This window comes from Peromyscus leucopus, chromosome 19, assembly GCF_004664715.2.
Source record: "Peromyscus leucopus breed LL Stock chromosome 19, UCI_PerLeu_2.1, whole genome shotgun sequence".
Taxonomy (NCBI): domain Eukaryota; kingdom Metazoa; phylum Chordata; class Mammalia; order Rodentia; family Cricetidae; genus Peromyscus; species Peromyscus leucopus.
Genome location: NC_051079.1, coordinates 67,901,219 through 67,926,337, shown reverse-complemented (window position 1 = coordinate 67,926,337; position 25,119 = coordinate 67,901,219). Strand labels below are relative to the sequence as shown.

General features: G+C 47.0%; 1 protein-coding gene across 3 annotated transcripts in view; it reads left to right on the top strand.

The window, feature by feature from the left end:
- Nucleotides 1-25,119, top strand: part of Kcng2 (potassium voltage-gated channel modifier subfamily G member 2) — a 72,965-nt gene that overhangs the window by 8,898 nt on the left and 38,948 nt on the right. For 2 of the 3 annotated variants that reach the window (XM_028872000.2, XM_028872001.2), the window contains exon 2: nt 17,244-17,336. The gene's annotated coding sequence lies outside the window, so the exon portion shown is untranslated. Of the gene's footprint in view, nt 1-16,672; nt 17,143-17,243; nt 17,337-25,119 lie in introns of those variants that run through there. The other variant, XM_037197216.1, reaches the window with a different exon arrangement.

The following is a 25,119-nucleotide window of genomic DNA, read 5'->3' as shown; positions in this document are numbered from 1 at the left end:
TATATGGTCCTAGAAAGAAACGGTAATAGAAAAGCATATAGGGAATGCCTGCAGACATTGCAACCTGATTGACAGACTCAAACCTACAGAAGTGAGAAGAATAGAAAGACAAGAGCTAAACATCAAAATAACACAAATAATAGTTTTATTAATTCTTTGAGAATTTCACACAATGTATTTTGGTCACATGCTCCTCCCTACTCTTCCCAGATCGACCCTACTTCCCTATTCTCCCAAACTTTGTGCCATCTTTTATTTTCATTTTAAATAACCCATTGACTCCAATTTGTGGTGTCCATGTACCCCCCGGGTGCTGGGCCATCTGCTGGAGTGTGGTCAACTTGCCAAGAACTACACATTAAAGTAAACTACCTCTCTTCTCAAAACCATCAGCTGTCTACAGTTCCTCAGCTAGGAGTGGAGGCTTATGAACCACTTCCCACTCCACAATACCACGTTGATTGCCTTGGTCTTGTGCAGGCAACCATGGCTACTGGGTTCATGAGTTCAGGGGTCCTGTCATGTTCAGAAGACACCGTTTCACTCCCATCAATCCTGACCTCTGCCTCTTACAACCTTTCAGCCCCTTCATCCATGGCCCCTGAGCCTTGCCAAGGAGGTGTGACATAAATGATGCCCCATTTGTACTTGAACTCTCCACAGACCCTTCTCTGAACTTGGACGAGTCATAAGTATCTGTCCATGTTGCCACCTTCAGCTTCACAAGGAGACTTCTCTGATGAGGTCTGAGATCTGCACTAATATATAAGTAGAGATATATGAATTTAGAGGGCATTTCTTTTTTTTTTTTTTTTTTTTTTGGTTTTTCGAGACAGGGTTTCTCTGTGTAGCTTTGCGCCTTTCCTGGAACTCGCTTTGGAGACCAGGCTGGCCTCGAACTCACAGAGATTCGCCTGCCTCTGCCTCCCGAGTGCTGGGATTAAAGGCGTGCACCACCACCGCCCGGCTGGAGGGCATTTCTTTACTACACCAGTTTAGCAGAATAATAATAGTTGGTTCACCCCTAGAATTTGTGAGACCCTCACTGGTGGGTTCTTGACAATATTTATAATTTAGGCATGTTTCCTCTTGTGGGTCATGCCTCAGATCCAATCAGAAAGCGGTTGGTTACCCTCCAGATGCCTGCACCACTGTTGCTGCCCACGGGCATATCTGGCCACATTAGTCATTATTGCAGTTCACATGGCTCACAGCTGAGGAAGACTGTTGTTGACTTTTCCACCACTGCAGCCTGTACATAGCATCTTCCAGGGCTATGCAAGCTATTCAGCAGGGAACATGTCTCTAGGTCAGTACCAACTGGATTTCTCCACGCCTCATGACTATTGTGTTTGGTATCTTCAGGAATATTGTGAAAATGGCTATTCTTCTAAAAGCAATCCATAGATTAAATGCGATTCCCATCAAAATTCCAATGCAATTCTTCACAGAATTTTTTTTTTTTTTTTTTTTTTTTTTTTTTTGGTTTTTCGAGACAGGGTTTCTCTGTGTAGCTTTGCGCCTTTCCTGGAGCTCACTTGGTAGCCCAGGCTGGCCTCGAACTCACAGAGATCCGCCTGCCTCTGCCTCCCAAGTGCTGGGATTAAAGGTGTGTGCCACCACGCCCGGCTCAGAATTTTTTTTTAATCTTAAAGTTTATATGGAAGCACAGATGAGCCCAGGTAGCACCACAAAACAAAACAAAAGCAATCCTGAACAATAAAAATACAGCTGATGGTATCACCATACCCATTTTCAAATTACACTACAAAACCACAGCAGTAAAAACACCATGGTACTAGCACAAAATGGACACATTGAACAATGGAACGCAGCTGAAGACTCAGTTATAAGTCCATGCAGCCTATCTGAGTTCTGACAAAGATAACAAAAACACACACTGAACGAAAGACAGCATCTTTACTAGATGGGGTTGGGAAAACCGGGTAACTACATGGAAAAGAGTGAAATCTCTCTCATCTTGTACACAATCAACTCCAAATGGATCAGGGATCTCAGAGTTAGACCCAAAACTCTGAAGCTTCTAGAAGGAAGAGCAAGGAATGCATGTCAGCAAATAGGCTTAATAAGGACTTCAGGACAGGATTCTGGTTGCCCAGGAAATAAGGCCACCAATCAACAAGTGGCATTTGATTAAATTAGAAAGTTTTTGTACTGCGAACAATACTGTTAACCAACCGAAGAGGCAGACTATAAAGTGAGGGGGGAAAACTTGGATAGCTGAACACCTGAGTAAGAATTAGTGTCTACAATACACAAGAAACCCAAAAATTAAACATCAAGAAAACAACTCAATTAAAAAAGGGAAGGATTGAACTGAACAGAAAGTTATCAGAATAAGAAATACAAGTGGTTAAATTTGTTTTAAAAAGTGTTTGTCATCCTTAGCCTTCGGGGAGTGCAAATTACTTTGAGATTTCATATCACTATAGTTAGAATGGCTAAGAATAAGAAAACTAAAGACAGCAAATGCTGGTGAGGATGTGGGAAACAGGGAACCTTCATGTATTGTTGGTGGGAGTGCAAATTGGTGCGGCCACTATGGAAAACAGTCTGGTAGTTCCTCAGAAAACTCCATACCACGGCAACTCCTACAAAGGAAAACATTTAATTGGAGTGGTGGTTTACAGTTCAGAGGTTCAGTCCATTATCATTGTGGTGAGACACAGCACCATGCAGGCAGACATGGTGCTGGAGCAGTGGCTAAGAGTCCTACACCTTGCAGGCAACAGGAAGTGTTCAATCTCACTGGGTGGTATCTTGAGCATGGGAGACCTCAAAGCCCGCCCCCACAGTGACACACTTCCTCCAACAAGGCCATACCTCTTAATAGTGTCACTCCCTTTGGGGGCCGTTTCCTTTCAAACCACCACAAGCACAGATTTAAAATCTTCAAGAAAGTATTAGAAAACTGTTTTTGAATATTGAACAAATATGATCAAAGTACACGCATATATGAATGAGAATGTCTTTTAAAAAAACAAAGCATGAATCCTATCTTTTTAGGTGTTGGGGAGAAATAGAAGTTTTTCAAAATTAAAGAGTCAAATTTTAAAATATACTAGAAAATTAATTTCAGCAATATATAGAATAGCTGAGCCAGGTGAAATTTAATCCAGGTATGCAAGGCTAGCTGGCCTACATTTGAAGATCAATTAATATATTCTACTACACCAGCAGGAAGCCAACAGCTGATACAGAAGAGCATTTAACAAAATCCAACACCTAAATCAGAATGAAAGTTCCCATAAACCTATTCATAGGCTCTTTGCTGGAGAGAGTGTGTACATGAAAGGATGAAAGTGAAGACTTTCTTTAGGGTCAAGAAGAAGGCAAGATGTTCACTGCCACCACTGCTACTCAGTAAAGTCCTGGATGTTAAGAAGAGCTGTGGGAGAAATAATAGATATGCAGGTTATAGAAGAAGAAGTATTACCCTCTCTGTTTGCAGATGACGTGATCATTCCAAGAAATGTATGTTCCAGCAAATGTATCCCCCCAAAATCCCCCAGAACTGGCAAGTGAGTTCAGCAAGATTGCAGCATGTATAGTCACAAGAGAACTCACACTTCTGTATGGAAACATTAATCTTTAAAACAAGTCTGGGCTAGGGATGTGGCTTTGTGGTAGTGTGCCTATCTAGCATGCAGTTCAGTCTTCAGCACTAGGGGATGAGGAGTGATAGAAGGTTATTTACGATCATTCTAAACCAAATTATGTAGGAGGTATGCATTACACAGTACACCCACAATCAGTATGCTGCAAATTAGAAATGTTGATTAGGGATATCAGAAAAGGTCTGGGGATATAGGGCAGGAATACAGAACATGCTTAAGGCCCTAGGTCCAATCCTTAATACCACAGAAAAGGGAAGAAGCTATCCAAGAAACACCTAAGTAGAAAGTCATACCATGTTCATGGGTTAGAAGACCGTGGTACAGGTGTTGTTTCCCAAATTGATGGATAGGTTTAATGCAACTTGTGGGAACATCCCCATACAGATTTTGAGAGGAACTGTACATAGGCATATTAAACTTGTTCTGAAGTTCACAGGGAAAGTACAGGCTACAAAACAGTCGAAAGAGTCCCACAAAGGACAATGGCTGGAGCCATTCCGGCCATATTAATACTTACTCTGTACTTACAGTGGTATTGATTGTGTCCTGGTGGGACATACAGATCAATGGAACAGGACACAGAACCCATACGTTATGCCCAGCTGAGTTTTGGGCTGTTTCAAAGCCAATTCAATGGTAGGCCCTCTCGGTGAAAGATATGGGAGCGACTGGTCTCCTGTAAAGGGCTGGGCTGAACCTCACCCTAAGCCTACAAGCACTCTGATGTCTGGCCCACAGATTTCCATGTAAATGTAAAATGTAAGACTGGGGAAAAGATCATCCTGATCTAAGGTAGGCAAAAAATTCTTAGATTTGAAACCAAGACTATGGCCCATAAAAGACAACCTGGACACATGAGACCTTATCAAAATAAAAAAGTACCCTACAATGACCTTTTTATCCGTGTGGAAGGAAAACTATAGAGTGGGAGGACATATTTGCAAGCCATACATTCAGGCAAGAAAACAAGAATATGAAGAATCAATAATCTATCAAGGAATTCCAATTAAAACTAGGCAAAATATGACAACAGACACTAAAGAAGAAACCCAGATGATAAATAGTCATGAAAATATATTCCAGGTCATTAATCTTTAGGGTTGTGCAAATTAAACCACAGTGAGATATCATGACCCATCAGTCAAAAAGACTGGAGTAAGAATTACTAGCAACACCAAATGCTGACAGAGAAGCAGGGGACCATGGTTCACACAGGCTGGTACAGCTCCTGTGGAAAACCGCTCAGTGTTTTTTGTACAAAATAAAACATCTAGCTACAATCAATATGACTTAGCATTGTAGTCACTGTCCCAAAGGAGTAGAAACCAGAAACCAACAGGGCGGTTGAGTAGGTGAAGGCACTTCCTGCTAAGTGTGATGATCTGAGCTGACTCTCCAGGACTCACCCGGGAAGGAAAGAATGGACGGCTCCCAGGCTGTTCTCTGACTTCCTCATGCATGCTGTAGCATGTGCGTGCACATGTGTACACACACACAATTTTTAAAGTTTCAAAAAGAGGGAACACCTGTCCAAAGCCTAGCCATAGATTTCCACAGCACCAAAAATGTTCCTAGTAGCCCCAAACAGGAAATGACCCAGATGACCTTCAAGAGGTGACTGTTAACCAAGGATGCTTCTCTGCGGTGGAACACAGCTCTGAGGGAGAATTATTGAGAACAGTGAAGAGCAGATCTCACGGTTGTCAGACCTCATGATTCTAGTTTTCACAGCCTCAGAATAGCTGAACTGTGGGGTTACACTGGTTGTTATGTGCTGCAGGTGTGCAAGGCTGTAGAGGGAGATAGGATCATGCTGGTGGAGATGTGCTATGGTCAGGACTGCCCTGTTATCTCCTGGTGGTAAGAATAGTCTATGGATTTCTAAGAAGACATCTTTGTGAGAACTGGCTGGGGGGTGCTGGGCCCTCCCAGTGTTAGGTGTAGGGAATTTCAACAAGCTAAGTGTAATTTTCAAAGTCCGGACATTCATGCATCACACAGGCTTAGTGAAAGTTCTGCACACATAGAATTCCCTTGAAAGTGGTGTCCAGCAGGGAAGGGACTTGACTTCCAAGGGCAGAAAGTGGCCACACGTGTGTTGCTCTACAAAGACTGGGCAGGGAGGGTGATGTCCAGGTCTTCTCGTTCTCCTTCAGAAGAGCTCAGACGGGGGCCCCAACGCCACTGTGAGCATGGGCCGCTGCAGGCCAGACACCGTCCATGAGGTGACGGCTCCTCCCACCCTCCTGCTGCCTCTCCTTCCCCTGCCCTCCCAGGCTCCTCCTGGGGCGGCTGTCTCACCTCATGCCTGGCGCTCCTTCCCTGCTGCAGATGATTAATAAAATTCTTTCAGAATCAATTTTCTGAGCAATGTTGGTGTGTGAATGAGGCGTTTATGTAATTCCCTCACTGTTTTTCTTCCAGAAGTGGATAATGGGCTTGTTCCAAATTGAATTAAGAGATAATTAACACACGTGCAGACAGAGACAGGGAGTTCTCTCTCTGTCTCTCTGTCTCTCTGTCTCTCTGTCTCTCTGTCTCTCTGTCTCTCTCTCTCTCTCTCTCTCTCTCTCTCTCTCTCTCTCTCTCTCTCTCTCTCTCTCTCTCCTCTGTCTGTCTGTCTATCTCTCTCTCTCTCACGTTGTTTCTATAAAGACTTGGTTGTGGGCCTGACCAGTGGGCTATATAAGGAAATGGTCCCTGACCCTGTCATACGACCATGGGACCCTTGGAGAGCCTATTGCGTGTGAGCTAGGAGGGACACAGCAGCCCTGGTGGCCTTTGGGCCACTAGGAAGGCGATGAGGACCCAGCCTCACCAGGTCATGTGTTCTGAGTCAGTCATGGTGTATCCCCAGCAGAGCCCTTGCCTGAAGACTTGCAGGGAGGTGGCTAAAAGCCATCCTTGACACCCGGTTGTCACCCACTCCTGTTGTCTCATCCCACCCTGTTGTCACACAGTGATGACACTGTTGTTACACAGACTGGCATACCTTGTCGCAGGCTGTCACTCTTGTTATAAGTTGTCACACGGGGTGGCACACTGTTCCTGTGCTGGCCCCAGACCTCTCACACCCTGCTGAGGAGTCACTGGTGACCATTCCGTTTGCTCTGCGGTTCCCATACTCCTTGCCCCATTTTTGACAACTACCCTCTTCGGCCTTCTGCGGCTTGAAGGAGGCCTCATCCCCCAGTCAACATTTCCCCCATCCTGAGACTCCTATGCTTACCCCACCATGCTTAACCCAAGATCGTGTGTCTCATTCCCGGTTATGAGCCTCTTAGAAGCAGTGCAGGGCAAGGTCACTTCAGGTCACCACCAGGTCACCATTTCTAGCTCTTTCCTGGGAGGCCTGGGACAACTGAAGGTGGGGAGGGAGCCTGAGCCTCCCCTGGACGCACAGCCTCCTGAACTCTCCCCCTGAGTCTGCCAGCTCTTCTTCCCTGGGTCCCTGTTCATTTTCACCAGGGCCGACTTGCCCCTTTCCCAGTTGAGTGCAAAATGAGGCCAGAGACACTGCTCAGGCATCTTCTGCTGGACCCCAGGTGTTCCCCTGGGCCACCACAGGATCAGCTTCTCAGAGAAGGTCTGGTTGAGGCATGTTCCAGGAAGAGACCCCTCTGGGGAAGCATCTGGCTTCCTCCTGGAGGGCAGGTGGCCTGTGGTATCTGGTATGGTGGCCAGGAGAGTCTACGCTTTGGCCTGATGGGCTGACATGATTCACCTCAGACCATCTTCAGCTAGCTGTAAAAGCCTCAGGTGATGAGAGAGGAACCTGGTACAGACACACGAGCTACAACTCCCATCCCCACAGGAAACAGTATTTCTTCCAGAAAATGTGTTTTCTAGTCCTGCACATCTAAGCAACCCACACACAAATTACCCAAAGGCGTGGGCAGGAGTTCCACTGGGCCCTAATTATACTGTACAGCATGGGGGAGTGTCAGGTGCCTCTGTGGAGGGTGCTGCAGGGCCCAGGAGGCAGAACTCAGCTCTGGCAATGGTCCTGGGCCTGAGTCTCTGTCAGGCGACCTGCCCCCACCCCAGAGTGCCCAATGCTGCGTCCCAAGCTGCCAGAATAGAGCCTCGGAGCCCAATCAGCCAAGACTGCAGCTTTAGAGCTCGCCTATCCTGTGCTTCATTATAAAACTCTCTCTCTCTCTCTCTCTCTCTCTCTCTCTCTCTCTCTCTCTCTCTCTCTCTCTCTCTCTGTCACAGAATCTGCCATTTTAGCCAACTTAGTGTCTAATTTAGTGACACCAGTGACATTCACAGTGCCATGCCTCACATGACATGTGACATTCACATTACCTCTGTTCCAAAATTTTATTACTCTGAGCAGAAACAACCCTTACCACCACCACCATCACCACCATTACCACCCCACATATACACATCATACATTCTAATCTACTTTCCAAGTGTATAACTTTGCCTGGTCTAGTTCAAGGCTTCTTAAGATTTTGTCATTTGCAATCCCTTTTCGCGTGAAAAATTTTTATGTGATCCTGGATATGTATATACACACAGGCACCGTAGTTATAGAGATAAAACACTTATTGGTAATCATGCTGAATTTTTAAAGAAGATTCTTTGGCGTATATGTCGGTACTGGCTGGTTTTGTGTGTCAACTTGACACAAGCTAGAGTCATCAGAGGAAGGAGCTTCAGTTGAAATGCATCCATGAGATCCAGCTGTACGGTATTTTCTCAATTAGTGATCAGTGGGGGAGGGCCCAGCCCATGGTGGGTGGTGTCATCCTGGGTTCTATAAGAAAGCAGGCTGAGCAAGCCAGGGGAAGGAAGCCAGGAAGCAGCTCCACTCCATGGTCTCTGCATCAGCTCCTGCCTCCAGGCTCCTGCCCTGTTTGAGTTCCTGTCCTGACTTCCTTCAGTGATGAACAGCAATGCTGAAGCAGAAGCGAATGAACCCTTTCCTCCCCAACTTGCCTTTTGGTCATGGCACGTCATTGCAATAATAAAATCCCTAACTAAGACAGCCTCTAATTTCTACCGTTAACTAAAGACTAAAGCAAATTTGCATACTACTAAGATAGAATGCTTGTTTATTTTTACAGAAAGATTGAGTCTTGTCTAAAGATCTGACGTCTGTGGGTTGCAGGATGTCTTCAGTAATTTTCACAGTTGACTGATGTTTCAATTTCATAGTCAACAATGTTGAGGATGTTACTTAATATAAATATGTAGTACAAAATGGAAGTGTATGTTTAGGAACCAGTCAAAAATTGTTGAAATTTTTGTGCTAATCTCAAGCCAAAGTTCATTTAACGTTTGTTGTTGTTGTTTTTAATGAGATTAAGTCAGCAGCTCAAACACTGACTTTTTAAATTAAACATCTTAACACAATACAGTGTCAGGGTAGTCTAACATTCTCAGGAATGGTGGTAGAAATATATTAAAGGTGTTTTCTGTGATGAAGCCATTATGTTTCTGTAAGAGTGGAAAGCATTATGTGTACAGTTAAAACCCTGCAATTCAGAACAGAATAGTCTTGAATCTGAGCCAAGGTGTTTTAGGTGGCGATTGTTGGTATCGCATGGCATAATAGCATGCGCGGCGCAAAGTGCATGTGCTGAATGTTTAAAACTGCAGTGCAGTTTAGGCTGCAGTAAAGCTGCACCACGCGACAGAAATGAGCAATACCGGGAACAACTTGGACTTGTTACTTGCTTGATTTTGCTAATGTTTGTCTTAGTTCGTGAATTTAGAAATCTTCTGCTCTTGTCAAATGTTACATGACAGTCCCACACACATTGTTACATGAGAAATTGTGACCTTCGGTTAAAGATGTACTCTAGGTGTTCCTGGAATTGTGCGACATAGTTCACCTATGTCATAGTGCTGTATGTGGTGTGAGGCTGGACCTCCTGCATGTGGGTGTCCCCTGTCTCAGCACCGTTTGTGGAGGGGACTCCTTTCTGACATGTCTATATCCCCTGTTCCCAAGTGTGCTGCCCATAGACACCAGGATCTATGTCTGGGCTCTTTGTACTATTTTGTTGATTAATATATCTGATACTACACTGTCTTAACTGCTGTAGCCTTTTAGATCCTTTGGCAGTTGGGAAGGGTTCCAGTGTGGTCCTTCCATGCCAGAGTATGTGGGCTGCCCACAGGCCATTGTGACTCCATATGAATTAAGATTAGCCTTTTCCATTTCTACAAAACTCTATGAGATTTTGATGAGCTGTTCTAGAAAGGCTTTGCTTGTGAGGAAGTCCCAGCTTGAACATTTGGGGTGTGAAGACTTCAGTTAACACATCAAATTCTGACTCAGGGTGCTTTTCTTTCCAGGACCCCAGGGTTTAAGCTGGAAAAGTTAGGGTTTTAAACACTTTTATCTGAGCAATTTTTAGACTTGCAGAAGAATTGGGGACTTTGTGCCATTTTCTAAGTCAGTGTCCTCCAGTGCTGGTGTCTCTTGGTGGAGTTAGACTTCACTCTGTCCCTCTAATGCCGCGCTGTAAGGCTCTGTCCAGGACCTTGTACATATCCTGTTTGTACTTTTTGGTTGTTGTTGGTTGGTTTTGCTCCTTTGCTCTTTGGGGGACCGGCCACCCAGCTCCCAAATAAATCACACACAGAGACATGTTTTATTACTTATAAATGCCCGGCCTTAACTTGGCTTGTTTCTATCCAGCTTTTCTTAGCCTAAATTAGCGCATCTACCTTCTGCCTCTGGGCTTTTTCCTTTTCTTACTTCTGTATATCTTACTTTCTTTCTTACTGCATTGCTGGTTGTGTAGCTAGTTGGTGGCTCGTCCCTTGCGTCCTCCTCCTTCCTTTGCTCTTTCTTCTTCCCAGATTTCTTCTCCTATTCATTCTCTCTGCCTGCCAGCCCCACCTATCCTTTCTCCTGCCTCACTATTGGCCATTCAGCTCTTTATTAGACCATCAGGTGTTTTAGACAGGCAAAGTAACACAGCTTCACAGAGTTAAACAAATGCACCATAAAAGAATGCAACACATCTTTGCATCATTTAACAAATGTTCCACAGTGTAAACAAATGTAACACATCTTAAAATAATATTCTACAACATCTGGTCTCCTGCCTTTTCTAAAGGTTTTGCATTTTCTTTGGGTCTTCTATGGTCTCGACACTTTGAAAGGTGTTATTCTGAGCCCAGGAGGCCTTTTTGATTGACTAGATGAGGCCTTGTAACCACAGATTTTTGTCTCCATGCTTGCGGTTTCAAATGATCATTTTCTGGTAACTGGAGTGCTGTTCTGACCATGGTTCCTTGTGGCTTTGCACTTGCCTGGGATGGGTTCTGTCCTGTTTGTAGCTGTGTGTGTTCATGTGAATGTGGTTCTGTCTGTGGGGTGGGGACCGGTGACTGAGCTCTGGCTGTAGAGGCAGTGGCCTGTTGGGTCCTGTCCTAAGCTCCCTCCCACCTGTGCCTCGGGACCAGCGTGTGCAGTGCCACAGCCCTGGCCACTGTCCATATGCCCACCCAGCATTCTTTTGCACTGAGGCTTCTCTCTCAGCAATATTCCCTGCACCTTGCTCCAGGATGGCCAGACCCTCTTCCTACGGATGCAGTGTGTTCCTGAGGAGGCCATGTTTATCCACTCTCTTCCTCTGCCAGGAATTGGGATCTTCCTACCATTTGCCAACTAGAGCCACTTTGCAGCCAAGAGCCCTGTGTAGGCATTTTAAGTTGCTCTGTTGTTATATCCTAGAGGTGGATCGGCTAAGCTCTTCCAGACTTCATGCAGGGAACTGGGCACAGAGTGGCCTCCACAGCTAAGTGATACCATCTCAAGGTGACAAGGGGCTCCTCAGTTATGTTCCAGCTGGCATGTGTCTAAATAGGGGCGAGCATAGACATTTCCACCCACACACTTGGGGGCCATATTTATCCTCTGACTTTCCCTCTTTTTCTATGGATTTAGTCCTTTGTCACTCAGTTATCAAGAATTCTGTGTCCATTTTTCTTCTCATGCTTCTTCAGTGTCTTTTCACACTCGTACTTCATTATTAAGATGTCTTAATTCGATATCAACTTATTTTGTTTTAGGGAGAAGGGAATAGGATTTAGTTTGTAATTAATGCCAAAAAGGAAAGTATCATGGTCTGGGGGGGGGGTTGGTTCAGTGGGTAACACTGAGTTTGAATCGACAGCCCCCAGGCAAAAGCTGGGCATGGTCATGCATCTCTGAAACCCCAGACCTAGGGATGTGGAGACAGGAGGATTGCTCAGACCTGCTGGGCAGCCAGTCTGGGTGAAAAGGGTGACCTCCATGTTCAATGAAATCCTGTTCAGGTAAATAAGATAGAAAAGAGATAGGATACCCAACACCCTCATCTGGCATATGTGAACAAACATGAATCACCGCAGGGGGGGGCCCCCCCCCGCCCTCGGAAGGGGGAGGGGACATCACAATGTTCAGCTGCCTTATCAAAGGACAGAGAATTATGTTCTATGTGTTCAGGGTGATTGTTCTGATACTGTGAATGGAACTCAAGGCCTTGCCTGACAGTTCATCCGTTTCAACCCCCCATTCCCTGAGCCTTTGCGGAAGGCTTTCTTGGCATCTGTAGAGATAATCATATGTGACAAGTGACAGAATGTTGCTCACACTCAGCTGGTATGCACTGATGGACATGTACAGTATCATGTTCTTGTTCTTCTGTCCTCTGGGTCCAAGACTTGCAACATGGATAACATCTTTCTTGCCCAGAACTGCAGAAGAAGGGAACGGGCCCAGGGCCACGAAGGTCCTGATGAGCCCTGACTCTTAGCTGACCTCAGGCTGTCCATAGGCTTCACACCCAGGATGTCCATGAGAGTTATGGTGCAGGAACCGATACATTATCATTTCACAGGGACTACACACTCCTATAAAAAAACTGTAAGATGATATTTTCTCTCCTAAAATTGGAATGGTTTCATTCCTTTTTCTAGTTACTAAAATTACCTGTATCTTTTGTTCAAAAGAATCTTAAAGAAAAAAAATGCAACAGAGAAAAACTAAAGAAGAAGTGAAAATTGCCTAAAGTTTCATACCCAATCTGTGTTCTGCCGAAGTTGGTTTGGGTGTCCACTCTTGTTGTCAAATGCACCCTGTGACCTGTCCCATCACCCGAGTGCTGTCTCTAGACACTGTTCTAGCTAAAACCAGTGGAAAGACTGAAGAAAACACGTAGTCCCAAGAGAAGGCTTGGGTTCCTAAGTTCATTTCAACTCCATGGGCCTGCCTCTGGATTGCCTCAAATATTGTCAGGAGGGAGTCCAACTGATGGGCTGCCTGTGGCCTTGGGGTACAGGGGCATAAGGGAGGCATGTGTCACTGTTGGCACATCCAAAAACACCGGTGCCGAACAGAGAAGGGTTTTTCTGAGCATAAGGTAAGGTGAAGGAGACTGGTGCTAAGGGAAAGGTTAGCGGTTCCAGGTCTGGAGACCATGCATAACCCCCAAAGAGTGTCCCCTGGAAACCAGGCTAGCAGGGCATTGAGAGGCCAGCATTGGCCCTGATACATTGCTGCTCACAATAGCACAGTGTGGCCTTCACAGTGAAGCACCTCCGAAGTTTAACTTGCATGTAGTGAAAGGTCTGAGATGAGGAATCATTTATTCAGTAAAGTTGGAAAAGAAACCATCAGTTAAGAACCATCATCACCGATAAGTAAAACACAGGGGCTGGAAAAAAAAAGTCTCCATTGGTACAGCGTTTGCCACACAAGCATGAAGACCTGAGTTCAGATACCGAGAATCCACGTAAAGCTGGGCACAGCAGCACGTATCTGCAATCCCAGCTCTGCAGAGGAAAGCATCTCTCTGGAGCTCATCAGCTATCGGCTACCCAGCCTAGCCAAATCAATGAGCTCCGTGTTCAGTGAGAGATCCTGACTCCAAAAAATAGAGTGGAGATCAGGGGAGCTGGAGATGGCTCAGCAGTTAAAAGCACTGGTTGCTTTTGCAGAGGACCTGGGTTCAGTTCCCAGTGCCAACGTGGTGGGTGGCTCACAAACATCTCTCATTTCAGTTCTAAGTGACCCAATGTGGTTCTCATACATACATGTAGGCAAAACACTCATATATATAAGATAAATAAATACTTTTAAAATTTTCATAAATAATCTGGGAGCAATAAAAAAAAATCACCTGATGCTGACCTCTGGCTTCCAAAGACATGCATCTGCAAAGCACATGTACACATATCCACATAAATACCTCACACTCCCACACCCATAAACATAATAAGTACAATTTAAAAAGTAAAATGTGATTGTCTGGAATGGGTTCTGGTTTCCGGTCACTTTCTGTGCATCACTGGGGTTGTTTCTGCTGTTTTTGCTGTTTGGCTTAACCTGTGGGCATGGGCACTGACCTCCGCTGGTCAAGTTCCAGCTTCTCCCCCAGGCAGAGACTCTTAGGAGCAGAGCTGGAGCCTGGAAGCATCTGTAGCCAGTTCAGCCCACCCTTGACCTTTGGTGTGTCCACCTCTGACCCTTAGCGGTTCTGTTCTAGCCTGGCACTCAGCGGTCATTAGTGGTTCTACATCTCCCCTGACCTCTGATGACTGAGCCCTTGTGCATCTCTGTCCACTCTGAGCCTCAGTGCATCTGTGTTTACTCTTAATCCCAATGGATCTGTGTCCAACCTCGATCCTCAATGGACTTGTGTTCACCCACGATCCTCTGTGCATCTACATCCACCCCTAGCCTTCAGTGGATCTGTGTTCATCCACGATCCTCTGTGCATCTACATCCACTCCTAGCCTTTAATGGATTTGTGTTTACCCCTGGCCTTTAGTGTGTCTTTATCCCCCCCCACCCCCGACCCTCAATGGATCTGTGTTCACCTCTGATCCTGAGTTGATCTGTGTCTTTATCTAGCTCCCAGTAGGTCTATATTCATCCATGGCTCTTAGTGGATCTGTATCCATCCTTGGCCCTCAATGGGTCTACATTCATTGGATCCTCAGTGGGTCTGTTTGACCCCTAGCCCTTGGTACACATCTACCTTGAATCACGGCGTGTGGTCACACTTGTCCCATTGCCTCCTCTGCACACCTTGCCCACACATCTGAGTGCCTCTCTGGTGTAGTACATGCCGTCTGTCATGACACACTCCAACCCCACTGACAGGCAGGAGTGGAGACCTTTCCTCAAGCAACCATGAGAATTCCAAATCAGACCCTCAGTTTCCCCATTACTGTCAGCATCTCTGGCTCTGAAGAGTCTGCTCACTGGTCCCCATCCAGGTTGAACGTGTCTCAGGCACACAGTTGTTCTGGCCTAGAGAAGGATTCACTACAACCCCTGGTGGAGCAGGAGGCCAGGACTTGGTCGCTGGCTGCCGTGACTCTCAGATGTGAAGCCTTAAGAGGGCTCAGGACTCACAGGACTTACATCCATGAAAGGGGGAACAGCACCCGAGGTCCAGAGAAGAGGGACTCTCAAGTGTGCCAAGGTGGTGGGAGGCTGTGTTCTTAGAGCTGTGATGCCCTGTTACCCCTTTTGCCTGCAGCTCCTCAGATAGAGCTCCGTGGGCTGGACCGAAGTCCCTCTTCTCTGGGCCCCACAGCAAAAAATGCTGACGTAAATAACCACATCATAGGGGGAAAAATGGTCTTAACAGTACATTTGCATACAAATACACTAATTATACTCCTCTTCCTGTGTGCTGGAACAGAATTAGCAGTTACAGCTATTCTGGAACACAATATTCTTAAAATCTGTAGTCATATAGGCATACAGAGTTGCCTAAGTACACACGGGAATGCATTTGCTTGAACATGCATATGTATGCACACTTTCCATCTCTGTGTCTGTATAAATATCTGTGTGTGCATATATACCCATATGAGCATATATGTGTCTGTCTCTGTGTGCATGTATGTTTGGATGTGTATGTTGTGAGCATGTGTGCAAGTGTGTCTGTGCGAACATGTGTGTCTGTGTGTGCGTGTATATCTGTGTATTATGTCTGTGTATGTCCTTGTGTCTGCCCATTGGTGTGTCTGTGTGTGTGGATGTGTCTTTGTGGCCATGTGCACACACATGTGTGTGTGTGTGTGTGTGTGTGTGTGTGTGTGTGTGTGTATCTATCCATGTGTACCTGAGCATTGGGGTCAAACGGCATATGAGTTTAGGGGACATTTCATATCAAAGCCACATGCTGAGCATCTTTGTGGTTGTTTGTGCCTGTGTGTTAGGGTAGGAAAACTGTATTTCTGCAGCAGACGAGATCGGGCATGTTCAGAGTGGTAGCTAGCTGTAGACTATTTCTGAAACAGAACCATGAGGTCCCCGGGTCTGTATTTGAAGGACTTGCCTTCTGCTGACACCCACTTCAACCCCGCTGCCACACATGGTCTACTGCTTCATGGGGGAGGGCTGTTTATTGTGGTTGACTTTTGAAAGGAGGAGGAGAGAGCGGCTGGTGCTCCCAAGGACCTCCAATCCAGTCACACCCAGGGCTTCACAGCAGCAGCAGCACCTGAATAAAAACTCCTAGTGTCAGGGGACGGTGTCGGACTGCTTGGCGATGGAGTTTCCTGGAAAACCAGATTGTACTGTGGGAGCAAACTGCGTCCTTCGATGAAAGTGAAAAGTCTTGGGAACAGCCGAGAATGAACATCCCGTTTCTTCTTTATCCTGTTGTGGCCGCGGCAGCTGAGCTGAACAGTCACTGTTCTAAGTCAGGGAACGGACCAAGCTAAACAGAGGGGCAGCTGACGCTCAGGGAGTAGCATGGTCAGGCCTGGGAGTCAGCGGGGGCGCCAGTGATCGATCGAGGGGCAACCTTCGGGGGGGGGGGGAGGGCAGGGAGGAACAAACAGGACACACGGCACGAACAGAGCGTGAAGCAGACGGGGGGGGGGGGGGGGGGGGCGGTTCCATCTGGTTAGAACCTTTGGACGGATGGCCCGCGAGCCTGGCGTGAGAAGCTGCTGTGACAGAGGTGGGGTGGAGGCCCTCTTTCAGAGATGAGGGTCAGAGAGTGAGAAACAGGCATAGCCGGGCTAGAGTCACAGGCCTGAGGGAGTTCCTGCCTTTCCGCTTCTGTGTGGAGAAGGGAGAGCCTGGCAGAGGGGCTCGGGAGAGAGGTGATGGGAGGAATCGTTCCTCCCGCTCTGGACGGGTGGGACCCAGAACACAGAGCACAGAGAAATCCCCTTTTCCGGAGACAAGAAGGATGGATGAGACAGGGCTCTGGGACTGAGATTCGGGAGATGGTTCTTGCCTTCTCCGGTGCGATGTCTAATTTGGTAATGGAGGACAGGACACTAAGGAGGAGGAACCAGTTCTGAACAGCTATTATGTTTTCATTTATCTTGTCAGAACTCAGCACCGGGAGACTCATTTGCACAGTGAGGACTTCATTGGGGGAAGGAAGCACAAACCACAGTGATTCAGTTAAACGCTGTCAGAGTACATGTAAAATGTCCCTGAAATGGCTCTTAACCAGGGGTCAGTGAAGCGATGAGCAATTCCACTGGGTCCCGGAGCCACATGGAACCCAAGGCAGTGAGTGGCTGCGTACATGCTGCGAGGGATGGAATCTTTCCTGGCTTCTCCAAGGGCTGGGCGTCCCTGGACTAAATACAGAATTTTTCCTATCATTTCAGGGGTTTGAGAGGCGTTGGCAGAGAGCTCATGAGATGGCACCAGCTGAAAATGGGCCACTAGGATGAGCCCCCACTTGGAAATCGTGATCACGGGTAAGGAATGTCGAGTAAGGGCGTATTGCCTGGGAAGAAGCAAGGGCCCGCCATGTACAGCCCCAAGGCAACATTAAGTGGCAGATAGCTTTATAATAGGCCAGAAGATAAGATGCAGAGGAAGAAGCAGAGGATGAGCACTCCACTGTGGATCCCCCATGGTGTTCTGGGGATGCTGTCCCTGGTTATGGGCTGGGAAGTTGGCATGAGGGAGCTGTTTTTGGAGACAACACTAAGTTTCATGTATTGAAGGCTTGCAGGATGGGCGTGTGTGGGAGGGGACCATCCTCCTTCAGGGAGCTCGAAGCCTCCTCAACCTGCCTCACTCTTACCTGGTGGCCTTGTGGGGGCAGGTGACGAACTTGAAGTTTGGAGCTTGTCGCTTCCATCTTCCTCCTGCGGGCACACATGTCCCACTGTCACCTCCAGCCGCTGCGGGAAGAACGGTCTCCAGTCAGGGAGGACCGTCAGGGAGGCAGGTGACTGACCTCTGTGCCAACAGCAGCCCTGTCTGCTGTTCACGGGGCACAGTGATGTCCACCGGCCTCCTCTCAAGCGTGCCCGCTTCAGTCTGGTTCCTGAATCTCTCCCTGCACCCCACACTCCGCTCCGCCCTGGGCTCTCCCCACCTGCCTTCTTCCCTTCCCTCCCTTCCTCCCCGCCCCTTCCGGTGTCTCCTCACTCTTCCTCCTGACCTCTCCCCTCTACCTTCACCTGCTCATTCTCCCTTCCTAGCCCTCCCCCCTCCCGCCCTCTTTCCCTCCCTCCCTCCCTCCCTCCCTCCTCCTTCTCTTTCTTTTTCCTCTCATCACCTCTCCTCCTCACCCACCCTTCACCTGTTCCCCCTCGCTCTACCTTCAGCAACTTTTCCTTTCTCCCTCATCCTCTTCCCGGTCCCTCTCTGGGTTTTGTTTTGTGTGCTCATCTGGGGCATTTTCAGGCACCTCATATGTGGACAAGAGAGGTGGGCATGACAGGTGTGGACAGTCATGTTGTGACCAAGCCCGGACCCTTTCTTCCCACTCAGTCCCGGGTCTTCCATCTAGGGAGTGGAGAGTCCTCCTCTGCACACGGTGTGGGTGCTCCTGAAATGATGCCCGGGTAGGTGAAGGGGGACGTCTTCCCTGCAGCCTGGCTTTGTTCCACCCGTTCCTCTGTCTGCATCAGCTGCCACATCTTCAGGCTGACCCAGAGGTGCTTTGGTGGGGCGCCACGAGCTGCCTGCTCTAATACCTCCATCAGCACAGCCCCCAGACTCGGGGCGGTGGAACATCATTGCCCTACTCGCGGGCAATGAAGGAGAGGTGTCCTGTGATTTCCTCGTCTGTGTGTCCCAGCATTCCTCACGTCAGTCATTGAACACGTCTCGATGTCTAACCTGAGTCCCTTTGCTGCAGTGTGTTGACGGTGTTACCGTGGCTGGGAATTTTCGTTGAGATCCTAATTGTTGTTTTCCTTTCAACACCCACACTGTTAGTACTATGTTTGGGAAGTGAGAAAACAGAGAGTGTGAGTTGTAGAACAAAACCCAAATTTGTTTGGCCACAAGAGTCTAAAAGAAGCAAACTTTCCCTCAGATGTTGGTCTCACTGACAGACACAGCTGAGGAAGTCAGCAGGTTGTGTGAGTGAGTGCAGAGGAGGACCAGAGGCCTCCACCCCTGTGATCGGACACCCCAACCTTGTGGTGGGCTGGAGTCAGTGTGGGCAGGAAGCCTGGTGCCTACCCTTCTGAAGAGCAAGAAAATGTACCCCCCCCCATGCATTTCAGGGGGAGATTAATCAGGTTTCTCGTGGGAAGCTCCACAGGACTCGCACCCTCCCAGTCACGCGATGCCTATGGGGAGCTCCTGCCCAGAGTCTTGAAGCGCCATGCTTAGATGCAGGCAGAGGCCAAAAGGGAAACCTGGGCTCCCCTCGCCTGCCAGTCACTAGCTGCTGTTCAGTGCCTTGCAGCATGGAGGGAGCATGACTCAGTCCCAGTGGAGAGCCCGACATCATGGGACACAAGTGTCGAGATTCCAGCAAAGAAGCCGGCCATCATACTCAGAATCAGGAAGATCTCAAAGTGAGTGAGAAAGGACCGTCAGCAGATAGACAGGAAGTCAAGATGACCAGACACTAGAATTACTGAACAGAGACATAAGTCACCATTGTGAAGATGCCCCAGTGAACAACCAGAGATGTGGTGGGAATGTGACCATGTAGACTCTCTTCCATGGACCAGAATACATAAATAAAAACTGACTAAAAATGTCGGGACTGAGAAATACAAGAAATGAAATGGAATTCTCCAGGGATGGCTCAGTGGTGGTTGGAGTAGACAGAGCTGAGAGTGAACCAGCGACAGGACGACCCATTGAGCCTGCTTTTCAGCTGCAACAACAAAATTCAGTGGTGATGCTCAGTTCTGACACTGCCAAGGACCCATCTTGCCTATAGTACTGTGGGATGCAAAATGGTCCAGCTCTTCTGGAAGACACTTTGGCAATTTCTCTCAGAAATAAACTTGCAACAGTCAGCCAGTATAGGAAAGATGATCAATCAGACCTTGGTCAAATTTAAAACTTTTTCTCTCCCCAGAATGGAGTAGGGCAGGACAGGACAGGGGAGGCATGCAAGGATGTTTGTAGCAGCTTTATTCATAACAGCAAAGTACTGGAAATAAGCAAAATATTCTTCAGCCTCTGAATGATTGGTCAAACTATAGTTCATCCTGCCAATTAGATGTGAAATGGGTACCATGTGCACAGAGGACCAGGTCATCTCCAGGGAACTGTGCAGATCTCAAAATAATCAGACTCTACGATTCTCTTTTCTCAGCATCCCTGAATGGCTTGATGTAGGACTGGAGAGCAGGCTGGTGACATCAGGGGTGGATATGGCAGAAGTATGGTGCGGGGGGAGCAGGCAAATGCTGGTAATCTGGGTGCTCTGTGTTAGTCAAGCTGTGCGCTGTCATGTTCTGCTGTGGAGAGCGGACTACAGGTTTTCAGGAGGTGTCTGTCGTGTGTACGGAGAGGGGCAGCAGGATCCCTCTGTGTCCTGCTGATGGTTGTATGCAGCTGTGCAGGGATCTCAACCCAAGAAGTACAGCTGTAAAGGTCTCCGAGCCAGTGACAGTAGCCTTGCCTTGTACATAGAAGCCATTAGTCACCAGGTTCCCTCATGCCTATGGATTTGGAGAGTATGTCTCATAAATCATAACTGAAAAACACTTGTCAATTTCCCTGTCAACATTGTGGCTAAAAAATGGATCTAATTAGCAAGTTTTCAGTCCGGTTCATTACACACTCTTGTGAATATATGAAAATTAACACTTGGTAATTGCGTCCCTTTGACACAGAAAACAAACCCGTTTCAAAATAAAATGACTGAACTCATATATGAGTTTAACAATCAGAAAGAAATTGTAGGAATAATATTAACATTCTACCTCATAGTTTTACAACAAACATCTCCCCAGGCCAAGTTTACTTAAAACTGTTTACTTTAAACCCAAGTATGGTGACACATGTCGATAGCATCAGCACTGGGGAAGCTGAAACAAGAAGACTGTCACAAGTTCAAGACCAGCCTGGACTACAACACATTGAGACCCTGTCTCAAACAATTACAATAAACAAACAAATAAATAAAAATATATCAGCTCCTTTCTCAATCCATAAGCAATTATTACCCCAGCTCATATGGTGTTTTTCTCGGCAGAACAGGTAAGATTGAAAAACAGCAAGGCAATGTCTCAGCAAATGTCAAGCATCAGCCTCTTAGTTGTCATAGTCAGACACATTTTAATTTTAAACGTTTCTCAGCTGCAGTCATTCAAGAGTTAATGAAGGGAAAATGAATCTTGTTTAGGTCACACATGGCCTGCACACGTGTGAGAACCTGTCCTCTCAGAGCTTGTCGCTGCCCTAGAAAAAAGACAAGCTCGAATGGAAGAGACCAGACTATCTCTTAGAGAACCTATAGATGTTAGGTTACTCCTTCCCCTTGAAGCAGATTTATGAAAACACCAGAGTCACACAGATAGGGAAGCACCCATCAAAAGCTTTATGTGAAGCTGGGAAGATAGTCCAATCAGTAGGGGGCTTGGCGTTCAAACATGAGGATGTGACTGCAGTCCCCCAGAACCCATGTAAAAAACCAGGCATAAATAACGTCACATTCTTGTAATCCCCGAGCTGGGAAGGCAGACACAAGCAGACTTCTGGGGCTCACTAGTCAGCTAGTACAGCCTACTTGTTCTCTTCAGGCCTGGTGAGAGATCCTGCCTCCATAAACACTCACATGTGTGCGTGTACACACATGAACACACACATTCAGCTTTGTTTGCCTGGATATCATCTAATAATATCTTAGCAGGAAAAGTCTTTCAATCCTTACATGGTTGAAGCCTGAGCTTAGACCAAAGTTATCCTCAGAGCCTCCTCTTTGCAGCGCTGTAGCTTGGTGTGATGGGTCCTCTGACATCTGAATTACCCCGGGCTCAATCACCCCTGGTATGACTCTTTCCAAAGCTGTTCACTTGATGAAACTGAGTGAGGAGTTCCGGCCCTTGGCACCATGACACTTTGTGTTGGATGCTATTTATACCCACTCTGAGAGTGACAAGTGCGGACCAGCTTCCTTGACTATCACTTGGTGTGAGGAGCACTTCTGTCGTGAACAACACAAATGTCTATGGAAGTCTCCATGTGTACCCTGGGAAGCAGGGCTAGCGGTGGGTCCCAGATGAACCTGGTCTGGAAGCCACCAGGACTCTCTACCCAACAAGGACTCATTAGTACAAAGGGAACGCTTGCCTTTGGTTCTCCAGCTCTGACATGGCTTGTTTCGAGATATTTGATTGCGCTGTGATGCTCTGAGAATGTTAATAAAGTTAAACCTTGACTCAAAGGGCGGAGCCCATGACTAGCTGACCAGAATTAGCCATAGAGGTTTTGGAGAGCCCAGACAGAGAGTCACAGGACAAGAAAGGGAGGGGCTTGGAGAGATTTGAGTCCTTTTTGATCTGGGAAGGCAGAGAAAGGGTTAGATGGTCGTTCCTCTACTGCTTTCTTGATCTATCATATTTGTACCCCGGTATCTCACCCCCGAGTTTTTACTAATAATAAAACTATTTAGGAAGATGCTTCAGTTGCTCACTAGACTCATTCCCCATCGCTCCTTCCTTTGGTAGTTCTCACAACCATCATTCCAGCCTTACAAAGAGGCTGGTGCCTCGGCCTGGACCCCTCGTGTCCCAGGGCACCTCCCTCTCCAGGACACTTCCTGAGCTCTGGAGTCTATGTTGGGATATGTTCACAAACAAACACCTGTGTTGGAGGGTTTCGGGTGGAGTGTCAATCTGTGGTGTGTGGGGGAGGGGGAGCGCCTAGGCACGCCCCATCTGCACTCTACAGAGTTAACCCTTGTTGCAGCCTCAGCTCCCCTGACCCTCTCTACCTCCCATCATAGTCTAATGCACACATCGGTGCACACACATATGCATGCACCCACAGACACATGGAAGTAAAAGATATCACCAGCTACCCATGCCCCTCCCCCATCCCTGCAAGCCCACTGTCATCGAGGCCCGCCTGAAGGCACTTTGGGTTTCTATAAGGTTGATCTGTTCTGCTCCTTTCTTATTTGGTAGAGCTCTCAATAAAATCATTGGATGGTTTGAGAGGAAACGTAGATATTTACTTACTGTTTCCATTTTTTTTTTCAGTGATTGCAGATGCATTTGGGTTTCTATTTCTTTGTTCTTTTCTGGAGTGCACCGTGACCCTGCTGCCCAGGCTGGTCTTGAACTTCTGGGCTTGATCGATCCTCCCACCTCAGCTAATGTCCCACCACACCCCGCTGGGGTTTCTGTTTCTGCAATCAAGTTTAGTGCTGTGTGCTTTTGTTTTGAGGTATTTCTTTTTCCCTTTCTTCCCTCTAGGAGCACAGAGTCATCACTGCATTTCTTCACGGTGTGTTGGTCCCTGCGGGATCTGAGACTATGTCTCTCTTTCAGGCCCAGCTTCTCATTTCTCTTCTTCATTAACCCTCCAGTTTTGACTTTTTCTGTCTGGATACTAACTGAAGCTTAACTCTGCTTTCATGCTTTTGCTTTGGGCTTTATGATGAGAGAATCTTTTCACAACCTTTGTGATTAGCTTTATCCTCAGTGTTGTTAAGCTTAAAACCTTTGTCATATACATAACTTTTTCCCTTAGAGTTTTATCATTATTGGTGGTGGTGGTGGTGGTGGTGGTGTGTGTGTGTGTGTGTGTGTGTGTGTGTGTGTGTGTGTGAAAGAGAGAGAGAGAGAGAGAGAGAGAGAGAGAGAGAGAGAGAGAGAGAGAGATGTATATGTGTGTATGTGTGGTGGTCTGAAGGAGAATGATCCCCACAGGCTCATATGTTTGAATATTTAGTGGAACTGTTTGGGAAGGATTAGGAGGTGTGGCCTTGTTGGAGAAAGTGTGTCACTGGGTGTAGGCTTTGAGGTTTCAAAGGTCATGCCAGGCCCAATGTCTCTTTTTCCCTCTGCTGGCTGTCTGCAGATCAAGATGTAAAGCTCTCAGCTACTGCTTCAGCACCATGCCTGTCTGCTCCCCACCATGACGATCATGGTCTAACTCTCTAAATCTATAAGCAAGCACCCAATTAAATGCTTTCTTTTGTAAGTGTTGCCTTGGTCATGGTGTCTCTTTACAGAAATAGAACGGTAACTAAGACATTGTATGTATGTGTGTGTGTGTGTGTGTGTGTGTGTGTATGTGTGTGTCAGAGTGCCTTTCTCAATCACTGTTTTTTGATCACTGAGTCTGAAGCTCATCAATTTGACTAGACTGCTGGCCAGTGAATTCAAGGGATCTGCCTGTCTCCTGGCGCTTTTTGTTAGTTCTAGGGGCTCTGACATTGGGTTCTCATGCTTTGCAGCAGGCATCTTACTGACTAAGCCATCTCTTCAATGCCCACTCTGAGTTTAATGTTTGAAGCCAGGAGAGATGGTAAGTAGAAGGAATTCCAGCAGACTCTGGACCAGGCACTGTCCAGTCCACTGAAGCATAGATGGAGCCAGCTCTACTCCAGCCCTGATCCCAACATCATGGAGCATATGGTCTCGGGACCAAACCACACACTATTCCAACCGTCTGTTAGGTAGTGGCCTGGAAAACTGGGAAGCATCCCAAGGCTGTATGTGTGTGTTAGTTTGAAAGAAAATGACCCCCAAAGGAAGTGGCACTATTAGGAGGTGTGGCTTTGTTGGAGTAGGTGTGGCCTTGTTAGGGAAGTGTGTCACTGTGGAGGTGGACTTTAAGGTCTCATATGTGTGCATGCAGGGTCTCAGACCACTTCCTGTTGCCTGTGAGTCAAGATGTAAGAACTCTCAGCTCCTTCTCTAGCACCACGTCTGCCCACATGTTGCCCTGCTTCCTGCCATGATGACAATGGACTAAACCTCTGAACTGTATGTGGCCACCACAATTAAAAGTTTTCCTTTATAAGAGTTGCTGTGGTCATGGTGTCTCTTCACAATAATAGAAACCCTAAGACAGTGTGAGTGTGTGTGTGTGTGTGTGTGTGCATATATACTAACAAATATGAAGGGTTGTGTGTCCAGCATACTCTCAGCAGTCACGGTGTCTTTAATCTTCATAATTACCTTAAGGTATGAGCTAGCTTTTCTTGTCACTGTGACAAAATGCCTCACAGAAACAGCTGAAGTGAGGAAAACTGTGTTCGTGATTCCACAGATTTCAATCCCTCATGGAGGAGCAGAACCGCTCACATCATGGTGGCCA